Here is an 11,583-nt window from a genome sequence, read left to right on the forward strand (position 1 = left end):
TAGGTTCTCATTCACACTGGGTCTCAACTGTGATGAATTTGGGGGCTAAGCTGGTGAGGTATATTTGTCCAGAAATGGTTGGAAGAGATCAGAACTGCAGTAAGCAAGGAGGTTGATTGCAAAGGACAACAGGACAGATGGTGCTGGTCTGGAATGGCAGAAGCAACCACAGGTTATATTGACATGCACTGGACAAGTTCAGGGGTTAGGACTGGAATAGCAGGGGAAGGTGGAATCCATGTCAAAAGTAAGGGGCAGCTGACTGTAGGAGAAGCTGGCACATCACCTATTTTGAGCCAATGCTACCCATATACCCACCACATACATTCACTTTGTAAAGAGAAAGCAACAACAGATCAGATGGTAAGGGGGACTTGAGTTTTACAATACTGCTCCAGCCAGCCCCATCCATTACTGGCTGTTAACAGGCACTGGCAGACTGGCACAACTCAATGGATCCATTCTGGGGACTGCAACAGTTAAGAAAGATGTTTCACTGGGAGGCTGGAGACTTAATTGCAGCAATATTCTAGGACAGCAAGAAGTAGGGAGAGTTGGTGACTTTCTGCTATCCAATAATGCATACAACTCTGAGATCAGGAGCTGTGTTGGGGCTGCTCTCTGCAGTGAAGCTAAGCATTACACAGCAAATGCATCTCACCCCTGTGCTATGTGATTAACGCATTTCAATCCTACTGTGAGGAGTAAGCAGACTTGGGCATCAGAGGTAGGCACACGATGACTCCATTGCCCCAGTATTAGCCTGGGGCTACTCCACCGGCTGGCACAGAATCACTGAGAGGATACAAATCAGGAACAGCACCAGGATCAGGCCTTCTCTCTAAATAAAATTCCTTCAAAACAACTAAAGCCCTAAACCTTGTTGCCTCAGTTCTCTAGTTTAAAAAAAAAAAATCAATCGTTCTTGTTCACAAAGTATAAGGGCAGAATTCTCTATTACATGATATATTTCAGCAAAATCCTTCTGCTTGACTACAAAAGAAAAGCACTGAACTTTACAGAAAACGTTTGGCTTCATTTTTCTCAAGATGCAAATCATTTCCATTCTCCCCAGACCAACCGTTTTCCGGGTACATATATCACAGATCTCACACATGACTCCAAAGCAGCAGGGGGAACTGCTGTGTGGTCCATTCATGCTCCAGGGCCAATTTGTGGAACTTCCACACATTAGGTCAGACAATGCTAAATACAGTCCAGTAACTATGAAAGAAGGGGGAGCTAAATAGCAGGCAGTGAATGAGCTGCATTCACAAAACTATCTGTGCACCCGCCATGTAGTGAGCCTGGGCCCAGCTGGAGAGGATTCAGCCCCAGGCCCCTGTTGGAAGTGATGATCAGGGACTAGAGTTACTAGACTGAGTCATCCCCCCAGACCTATGGGAAAAAGGACCTGCCTGCATAAGCCTTTACAGTCGTGTCCACACATGTTGTACACATCTGGTTCCTCAGGGACAAGTAGCGGCCAGCCACCTAGCGATGCCATTAGTTGTCCCTGGGGAACACCTCTGTGCCATGTGCTCTCTGGTGCATGGCAAGTTACCCCGGGTGGGGTAAGGGAGGCTGGGGCCAGCACTGGCTGGCCCCAGCAGCCTTCCCTGGAGTCCTGGGGGCCTCCCAGGACTGCAAGTGGCAATTCTGCCATGCAGAACCTAGCTGCAGAGCAGCTCTGGGCAGCCCGGCTCTGCTTTTGAACAGCATGTGCTGCCCATGTGTACACTGCACTGCTTTTTGCTCTGTGGGTTTTTTTGAGGCCTGGATATCCAGGGATCAAAAAACCCCTCCACACTGCTCCCTTGCAGCGTGGAGAACTGAACGTGTGGTATGCAGCACCACAGATGTCTGTGGTGCCACATACCACATGGCTGCACTCATTTGGACACAGCCTATGAGCCCAAAGACAGCAGCAAAATGTCTGGGCAAAAACACTGCTATATTGTGCTCCAGTCCTGTTTGAAACCACTCATCTATATCTGACCTTACTTCTGACTTCAGGTCCCTCTGACTCTGGTTCCTGACTCCAGGTGCCTAACAGTGAACCCAGCTTCTAGACTTTGCCCTCTCCCAGCAGGCAGCCTCCACTGACCATCCACATTAAAGTCTCTTACACTGAACTGGAAAAAGAGGTGTTTTAGGTCAGGACTGAGGTGCCCAGGCCGAACTGTTATGGGGGTAAAAGAGTGGACCTGCTGGAGATGTGGCAGGTTATAAACCAACTGTAATGGCACAGCTACAGGAAAGTCAATGACTAGAACAGGAGATACTAGGTTATATACTGAAGAACAGTGCAATACGCATTTGCATGGACCCAAAAATACTGTGAGTCTATCTCCAGCTAGGCAGGGGGCATTGAATGGAGATGACCATAGTCATTTAGGATCTAAAACAGAATTAGCACTATGCAGTTAGAGGAGAGATTATCAAGGTATCTGGCACCCTCTATGCCAACTTCATGCAAACTATGGTGGCTTGTAAGCATTCCAAACCCTGCCTCCCCACCTGCTCCCAAAACAGCCAATTACACAAAAACAAATTGTCTAAATATGAGGTGGGTCCCAGCAGGGACTTTCATCACCGTTTGCTGAAGTTACAGCACAGGCAGGGAGGGGCCTGAAGAAGATCTTGGCTTTCCAAGACTTGTCCCAAAAGCCAACCTGCTAATGGTCTTCCAGGTGGGGAAAGAAAAATCCCAAACACGTGAGCTTCTCCTTTTTCTTTTCCATGTCCAACTCACCTTCTAACCTATTAATCCAGACAAGATTATGAGTAGGTACCTGAATGCAGCTATTCATGATGTATCAGGGCGGAGTGTAGATGCCTCATTTCTTGAGTGGACCCAATGTTTTAAGTCAGCCCCAAGTTATAACATCATGTTGCTCCATTGTGAGATCACAAGTTCTTCTTAAGAGGGCAATTTAACTACCGGTAACCATACAATTTAATTTCTAACTGCCCTTTGGTTTCATTTTATTCAGATGTCTCCACAGCAGGGTTGAATTCAGGAATCTAATCTTCTTAATCCAGGAGCACAAGGAAGCACCACACTTCAGGAGAATTAGGCAGGCAATAGCCCGATAAAACTCTCTAAAAAAGGAGTTGTTTCTCATCCTAAGGTCCATGCCCAGGGTCTACTGCTGCCTCAGCTGAAGCCTGAGCCACCTTCAAAATTAAGTAGGGCTCTGTCTTCCTTCGAAGCAGTATTTTGTTCAGGCAAAATGTAATAGAACATAAATCCCCAAGGCATTTTAGCAAAACACAGACTTATGTGCAAGGGTGTGGGAAGTGAGGGCTTAGAGCCAGACACTGGAGAACAGAGTTTCTAGGTTTTGATCCCAACCCTGACATTGATTCCCTGTGTAACCTTGTGCAACTCATTCAAACTGTTTCCCCTTGCAAGATAAGCACGGTGAGATTCTTGTCTCAAAAATGGGCTATGTTGAGCAGTTAGAGATTTTTGGATAAAAGTCACTAGTAGAGTACTGGCATATGCTTCAGAGATTGCAAAGAGGTAAATCTGTTTCTAGAGCAGTGATTCTCAACCAGGGTGCCATGAGACTCCCACGTGCCTTGAGATTCTTTCAAGGATACTGTACAATATTAGTACGGCTAGGTGTGGAAGCACCTACACATGATTTGTTAACCTAGAGGCACCCCTTAGAAAATACCTGCGTTTTGGGCTACAGAAAAATAAAAGAGAAAATCTTTGTTACAAAGAACTCAGAAAGATCACAGCAGGTCTGAATGCTTCTGATATAGCAGATTCATATTTGAAATCTCTGAACTTATCTTGTGAAATCATGTTTACCCACCTAACAATGCTAACATTGTATGGCACCCCACAGCACTCTTAAAAGGATCCTACAGCACGCTGGTTGAGAAACGCTGTCCTATCTGCACACTACAGTCCAGCAGTTCACGCTTGCAAGCTAACCTGTAGCCCCAGCCTGCTGACCCCAACTCTCCCAGAGCTCTACATAGGGGTGGTGCACCAGTACACACAAGTACAAGCTCATCCACACATGTGCTCTGGGCAAGGGTAGCAGGGCAAACCAGCAATTAGACACCATGCTGCTGCAAGGTCAGGCAAAACAAACCCGTTTTGTCATAGGTGATGCATAACTACTGCTAGTGGGGGGTGGGGTACTACTCTGTGCTGATGTCTCAGTGTGGGGGCACAACTCTTTACCACTGCTGCCACTGCCACCATTAGATCTGGCTAGACTGCAGCCCCATGCCCCGCCACTGGCACAGAAATTGTGCCGTTGCCATCACCATTGCCTTCACCCCACTGTTGCCAGGCTCTGACACCAGCTAGGCTGTAGCCCCATGCCCCACACCCTGCTGTTGGCACAAAAATCGGGGGGAGGCACGCTCCCCCATTCCCCACCCCCCTGTGTTGCCAATGTGTTTTGTGCATCCCCCAGCTCGCTGTAAACTTGAGTTGGTCCTTCAGTTTCCTCACCCTGGTGTGAGAGAACAGGGACAGGGAGAAATTAAAAAAAAATCCTCCCTGTATTGCTGTGGTTGATGAAATAAAAGCTCCTTGTTCCTGAAATATTCATTATTGAGCACTCTGCAGCTTTATTATATATTTATACCTGCTCCAATGCCTGCTTGCTCTTTGGAGTCAGCCCAGGACAAATCAGCAATTGGTTCCTGGGAAACCAGTTTGGCAGGGGAGAAGTACACATGGGACCAGTCTGTTCACTCTTCATGCCAACCCCACCTCCACCTGGGCCCCTTCCATCCCAGGAGTTCCACTCCTCTGACTTCAGCAGAGTCAGAGCAAAGAACCATTTACTGAAGCAATGTAAGTGCATTTGTGCTGAAAATGGCACTTTTGAGTGGTAATCACTTGCGAATGAGTCGAAGCATGAGAGCCATATTCTCACAGCTTAATAAGGACACAGAGGTAGGAGGGGTATCCAGCAAAGAGACAAATCCAGGTTTGCAGCTGGAGCACAGACAAATGCACAGGAGAGGAGGACAAGTTGTTAGTGCCAGGCCTATTCTGAAAAAGCCATTAGCACCCCTTATAACACTTTCAGGCTCACACACCAAATGCACAACCTAGGGTTGACACAAATAGTTGGTCCTTCTAATAATATATCCCAGTGGCAAAAATGTTTTCAGTCCAGCTGCACCAAACCAGGAACTCGTGTTCACTCCTGTGTTGCTTCCATTTAGCTCCGTGCTTGCCCTGCTAGGGTTAGCTCTTTTAACATTAGCATACTGTGCACATCAATAAATACTTAGCAGAATTATACCAAGTGTGCTAGGCTGGAGGATGAAAGGCTGGGATGTTTAATGGAAGGTTTCTGGTGAAAATATAAGAACTCAAGTAATGAGAAGCCTGGGCTTGAAACACGGGGAGTTTATTTTACAGGATGATTCAGTACCAGCAAGCTAAAGCCCAGAACCTGCTTTGAACTGCAGGATTTTCTGCACCAATTTACATTGCATACTGCCTTTCATAAAGCAGTTCCTTCACGTCCAACATGTTTCACTCTCCAGTTTTCTGATAAGGCAGGAAAGCTGGTGGCTTTGGAAGGCATTTTGCTGCAGTATGGGGGGGGGGGGCAGAAGAGGGGCACACAGACTCTTTTAGAAGCATTTACAACGGCCCTGGCTCCTGTTGCTGGGAACAGGAATCTTTCTATTGAATTCAATAGGGGTGGATCAGGCCTCAAGGCAACAGTCTCAGAAGGTGCCTGGTTCTAGTTACACTCAGGTCCTATTACACTAATCAGGCAAAGGAGAGGCAATGTAAATGGCCCTTTAAAAATCTTCCCTTCTCAGGAAGCCTTGCTTGACTAGTATAAGGGTTTTCTACATGAGCTGTAGACCCCAATGCCAAGCACAGAAAATGGATCTAAGGTGTGGCCAGACAGCAATGCATTGTGTTTGTTCTCCATTTCCCAGTGCTCATAGAAGGTCCTGGGAAGCACAGTACAAATTAGAGCTGCTATACCAGGGACTGAATAGTCCCCACCACAGTTCCAGGGGTAAAGGGGAAAGTAAAGGAAACTTCTTTCCATATCATCTGAAATGCAGTAGCTGAGACTCAGGCTCTACAGGCCAGACTCTAGTCCACCCACTAGATGCATAAGCAGACTTTCTGCAGCCCTGGGGGTCCCAAACCCAGTGTCACACTATGAAATACAATGCTGCGGGACTCCGTAATGCCCCCCCCCACCCCGAGGCTGCCCTGCAATGTATAGCTGTAACACACTGTACAGCTATAGACCCTCTTAGCCAAAAAATGACACATCAAAGACAGGACTTGATCATCTTGCCCGTAAAATCATCAAAGCGGGATCTGAATTTTTAAGGTCTGCCTTATGAGAAAACAGGATGTGCATCGTTAGTCTCTAATAGTTCCTAATATCTCAGGACATTGAAGCAATTACCTTTCGGGAGGAAACCAGTTTGGCTAGCAGTGAGCTGTGCAGTTACAGGCATGTCAAGACAATGCAATTTTTAAAGGTTCAGTCACAGATGAAAATGTTCCCTGCGCCTTTGTCTGACGTAACTTGCAGAACCTTTACAGCAACAGAAGAAAGGAAGGACAACAGATTATTTCAAGGAGGTTTGTAAAGACTCCTCCTTGACCTAAAGTTTGGGGTTTGGGTGGAAGATAATCTTGTTAAGCCAAAGGGAAATGCATGTCACACCGAAGTGTTCCCTGGAATCTAACTTGATAGGGAGTGCAGAAGAGGTGAGAGAGAAAGGACGGGTCACTTGTCTGGATGCTTGTCCATGATCCTGGGTTCAAGTACCTATTCTGCCAAAGAGAAATGGGCAGGTCACTCAGCATCTCTGCCTGAGTTCCCCATCCATTAGATAAGGCAAAAAGAAGCCTCACCCCATCCAGGGGGGAGAACTGCAAGAGAAATGTGTCAGAAAGTAGCAAGGTGCTCAGAAAGCAGAGGAAGGGGAGCCACTGCTCAGAGCAGTGATTTTGCAGCACTCAGGCCCGTGCAAGGAAGTGTGTGCCGCTCGCTCCTCCCCCTGCCCACCCGTCCCAGAGTCCTAAGAACAAAGACACTCATGGCCGCTCCCTCCTATACCCCAGCAGGCCTGTGCCAGCTGTTCTGAGCGGCATCCTCTTCTGCATGTGGGCAGGCAAATATGTGGACGCAGAGCTGCACCTTTCAGCCTGGTTCATCCCCCAATTCCTTGCACATTCACAGGGCCAGGTGACTTTGGACCCTGCAGGGCAAGTAAGTTCCCAGAGCTGCTGTGGCAGTGGAGGCTGTGGTTATCCCTCAGGTATGGACTGGTGGCAGGGAGAGGGGTCCCTCTGCACCTATCCGAGGCCTTACATGTTCTATTGCCCTCCACCCTTTCCCTCTGACCCACTAGGTCATGTGCCATGTGTGCACAGGGGGGAGTTTAGGTGGGGATCACCCCAGGAAAACTAAGGCCAGAAACTGGTCTGCTGGTCATCAGACACCAGTGGTGACTGATGTGTAGGGAGTCCAGGGATAACTCTGGCAGCAAAGGGGAGAGCACCCTCAAGGTGTGACTAATACACTTACATTACATTTTATACTATAATATAATAATGCAATTAATTAATAGCAAATTGATTAAAATGTAATGTTTATATTATAGCATTCATTCTATATTTATATCAATTTTAATGGGGTGCCACTAAATTCTGAAAACTTGTGGAGAGGTACCTTGATTCTAAAAAGGTTGAGAACCACTGGCTTAGAGAGACTGAGAAAAGACGCTCACCGCTGAATGCATCTTTCTTGTAACAAGGAGTGACTTTAAGTTCTCCACTGGAACAAAAGACAGAGCTACAAAGATCCTCATAACAAAATTAAGTGCAAGCTCCTACTTAACACCCTCCAGGATCTAGACCCAAAACTAAATGATATTTGTTTGGGAACATCTGCAGACTGGCCCCCTGGAATTACAATATTTCCACTTAGACCTGGGACAGCTGTTTAATCCATCACAGGGACTAAATTGAATTTCACACACTGGGTTGGAGAAGCTGAAAACTCTACAGGCACAGCTGCAGCCTTTTCAAGGTAGGCCAATTATGATTGTTTTCTGGTTTCTGCCATGCTTGGACTCCAGCTACTTAATTTCTTAAGATTTTTGCATTTAATATCGTTCGTGTTTCTGGGCTTCTGCAGGTGAGGGGGCTAGGGAGAAAGAATGGGAGAAATATGGAGAAAGTAATACTAAGATCTGGCTATGCCTGGCCTGCCACTTTACGGATATGTGTATGAAGATCTACATACACACGTAGTTAAATAAGTGCAACTCACTGATGGACACACTGATGAGTGGGTTCAAGAGCAGCTTAAGGCAGTAATGAATTGACTACGCTAAATCAATATATAGATTTAACTTAGTAAATATCTCACTGACTTAGCCCTGTTATAATGTGCGTTTTGAACCCATGTAAGACCATGCACACTAGGGAGTTGTAGTAATTTCACTGCATCAGTTTCTGAATCAATCTGGATAAATCAGGGCAATTTTTGTGGACAAGAGCTAAGTCTCAAAAGACTTTCTGGCACTACTAAAACGTTTGAAAGATGAACCTTTAAAAGCCATCCCTAAAAGAATTCCTTAAAGATACCTGGGGAAAAAAACCCTACCGAAATCCTAATACATGTGATTTTAAGAGTTTACAATTTAAAAATCCTCATCCCTACCCTGAATAAACTCATCAAAACCTGAATAATCTTCTCAACTGTGATTTTGTGAGGTTCCAAGCTCCCTTAATTCCTCCAGGAGCCAGTAGATCTGGAGATTGCTCAGATCCTCACAAGATCAGACTCTCAAAGGAAGACAGAACAAAAATGTGATTTTTCTCTGCCTTCTCTATGTGCGCTACATGAGCAGGAACCGAAGCCAAAACATGAGAGAAAAAACATGCCTGGCTTATTTAGGATGTCTAGTCAAAATTGGTTCAGTTTGTTCTTTTCTACATGTAATGTGCACGCACCCCATCTCTCACCCCCTCCCCAATGTTTGGCCTGAGAAGCAGCATGGAAAATATCAGCATGAAAAGAATCTGCTTAACAAATGTACAAACAACTGAACTAGGGATTAGGGAGGGCAGAACTCGGTTTCTAGACACAATAGTGACAGGCAGGAAAGAAGTGTCATTAAATAAAATAGCGAAAATGGCTCTTTTAGCTGAGGTTGGAAACTAAGTTCTCAGCTCTAACAATGAAAGCTGACACCACCACAACTCAACATAAAAACAAATGCACACAGATTTAGTGCTACTACCAAGACTTGAAAATGAGGGCACAGATTGTCAGCAGGTGTAAATCAATTCACATCTGATGGCTTTCAAAGGAGTTCCACTGACTTAAAACCAGCTGAGAATTGGGCCCAGAGTGTCAAAACAAGGAAAGCCATGGCTGTTACAGCAACCAGAACTAGGCTCCTGTCCCATATAGTATACTGTATTGGCGATCACTGAATTGCTGCTTCTATTTAATCTCAATATATGTGTGCAATGTTACCAAGTTATGGTTGTTGCTGGAGCCATCGTTTTCTGCATTTAATTTTTAGGAGTTTATTTTTGCTTGGTGTTTTTTTGTTTTTTTTTCAAATGACCTTAACCATGTTTTCCACATTGCAGCTTTATTAGGGTGCAGGATTGGAGCAAGTGGGACATTCCTTAACAAGATTCTCCATTTGCAGTATCATCAAAGGGAGTGTCTTCCTGCACTGGGGCTGCCAAGTCAAGTGTATGATGAGGAGTGTCTACAGGGTCTTGGCACTCCCAGCTGTGCGTTGAAATGAACAGGCAGAACATTCAAATAAACATCCCTCAGCTAACGTCAGGGAAGTGCCAGACAGTGGGGGCACCTCTGACAATACAGCATCTGCCACTCCAAATCTCGCTGAAGTCAACAGTTGGACTCCATTAACTTCAGTGGCCTTCAGACCAAGCCCAAATACCATCTCTTTGGTATGGGAAAGCACCAGTGAGAGCAACAGTTCTGGAGGATGGCGTGCAGAGATCACTGTACATTTTGTACATGGACAAAATACATCACTCTGACACCACACCCTTCAACACACTAGTAATGTGGGTGGAAAACTGATATAGTTTGGGGGGAAAAGGGGAGGGAGAAGGGAGCAGCATGTAGTGGGGATGATCAGGGTTTAAGAAATTTCCAATTAATTTCTCCTTGCCTGATGAAAAGCCCAAAGAAACTAAGGAGACTTGAACCAAACTCACTGAAGATACCTCCTGTCTGGGAGAGGAGCAGGCCAAAGGTAGATGGTTTGGAGGAACATGGTGGCTTGAAAGGAAGGTTTGGATGATGACACCCTGATCTGAAAGGATTCCTGGCGAAAGCTGCAGTTAAATTGTTAACTCATCGCCCTGTAAATCTTTTCCTCCTAAAATCAGCTAAGGAAAATTTACACAACATGACTAACACCAGACCCAATGAATAAGCAGACATTCTTCACCTGCATAACCAATGCAAGTGAAGCAGCTACTTGAGGAGAGGGTGGGCCAGCACTAACCAGTCTGCAGCTTGCTAGCTGTGTAGTAAAGCAGCTATAGTAAAAGGCACCTATCTGCAACAACAGTGCACTCAAGAGATCTCCTGGTCTAGAATGGGATGAGGGTAGAAGTGGGGTAGGTTAGTAGAAAGAAGCAGCCGTAGAGCTGTCAGGAAAGCCTGGGAATGAACTGCTGACTGTACTGCATGTTAGGGGAAGGCTCGAGAGGTGCTGGCAGCCCAGTGCGGATCACTGTGTAGGAAGCTGCACAACCCTGCCTGAATCAAGCTGGCACCACCGGGCCCTAGCTCAGATTCAAAATGCTGCCCCTAGTTTAACAGATCAGATTAAACTCCTTCCTCCCAGGAGGAAATGGAAATGCAAAATCATTTATTGACTTTGAGGCCTGAGAGGCAAACACTGCTGTCGGAGGGAACCACACTGAGCTCAGTGGAGCAGCCCACCACTGCTGGCTCTTCCCCTAGGTGGGCACAAAAGCTTCACAGCTCCTATCACCACATAAAACCTAATTAATACTTCCCTTTTCACTCCCTTCTGCTTGACCTGATGAAGACAGCCATGCCCCCCACCTGTCTCAGCAGGTGTTTTTGTTCCTCCCTATTGCCTGCTCTAGCTCCAAGCAGTATAGAAACCTTGGGTTCCCTGTCCCTCCACTCGGGAGAGCCTGCAACAGAAATGCCTGTCATATCCAGAGTGCCTCCAGGCAGAGGATCAGAAGGCACCTTTGCCAGAGCTAAAAGAACAGGCTTCAAAGGCTTAGAGAATGTGAGCCCCACTGTATAAATGGGGAAACCAGAGGCACAGGTCTAATGAAGTCTGTTCTTCCACCTTTCACACCAGTCTTCATCCTTCACAATCTCTCCTCTCAGCCTCCCACTAGCTTTGGCCTAACAAGGCTGCCAACCTCAGGCTTAATGTGTCCAACAGGCTTGGCAGAGCTGTGGAGCTCTGGGATTAAGTGAAAATGGGACTGGCCCATAGGAGTCCACAGCAGAGAAAGGAAACAGCATCCAGATCTCCCAATCCATAGGCCTGGGCCTT

The sequence above is a fragment of the Gavialis gangeticus genome, unplaced genomic scaffold (assembly GCF_001723915.1).
Source record: "Gavialis gangeticus isolate Ggan-Ray unplaced genomic scaffold, GavGan_comp1, whole genome shotgun sequence".
Taxonomy (NCBI): domain Eukaryota; kingdom Metazoa; phylum Chordata; order Crocodylia; family Gavialidae; genus Gavialis; species Gavialis gangeticus.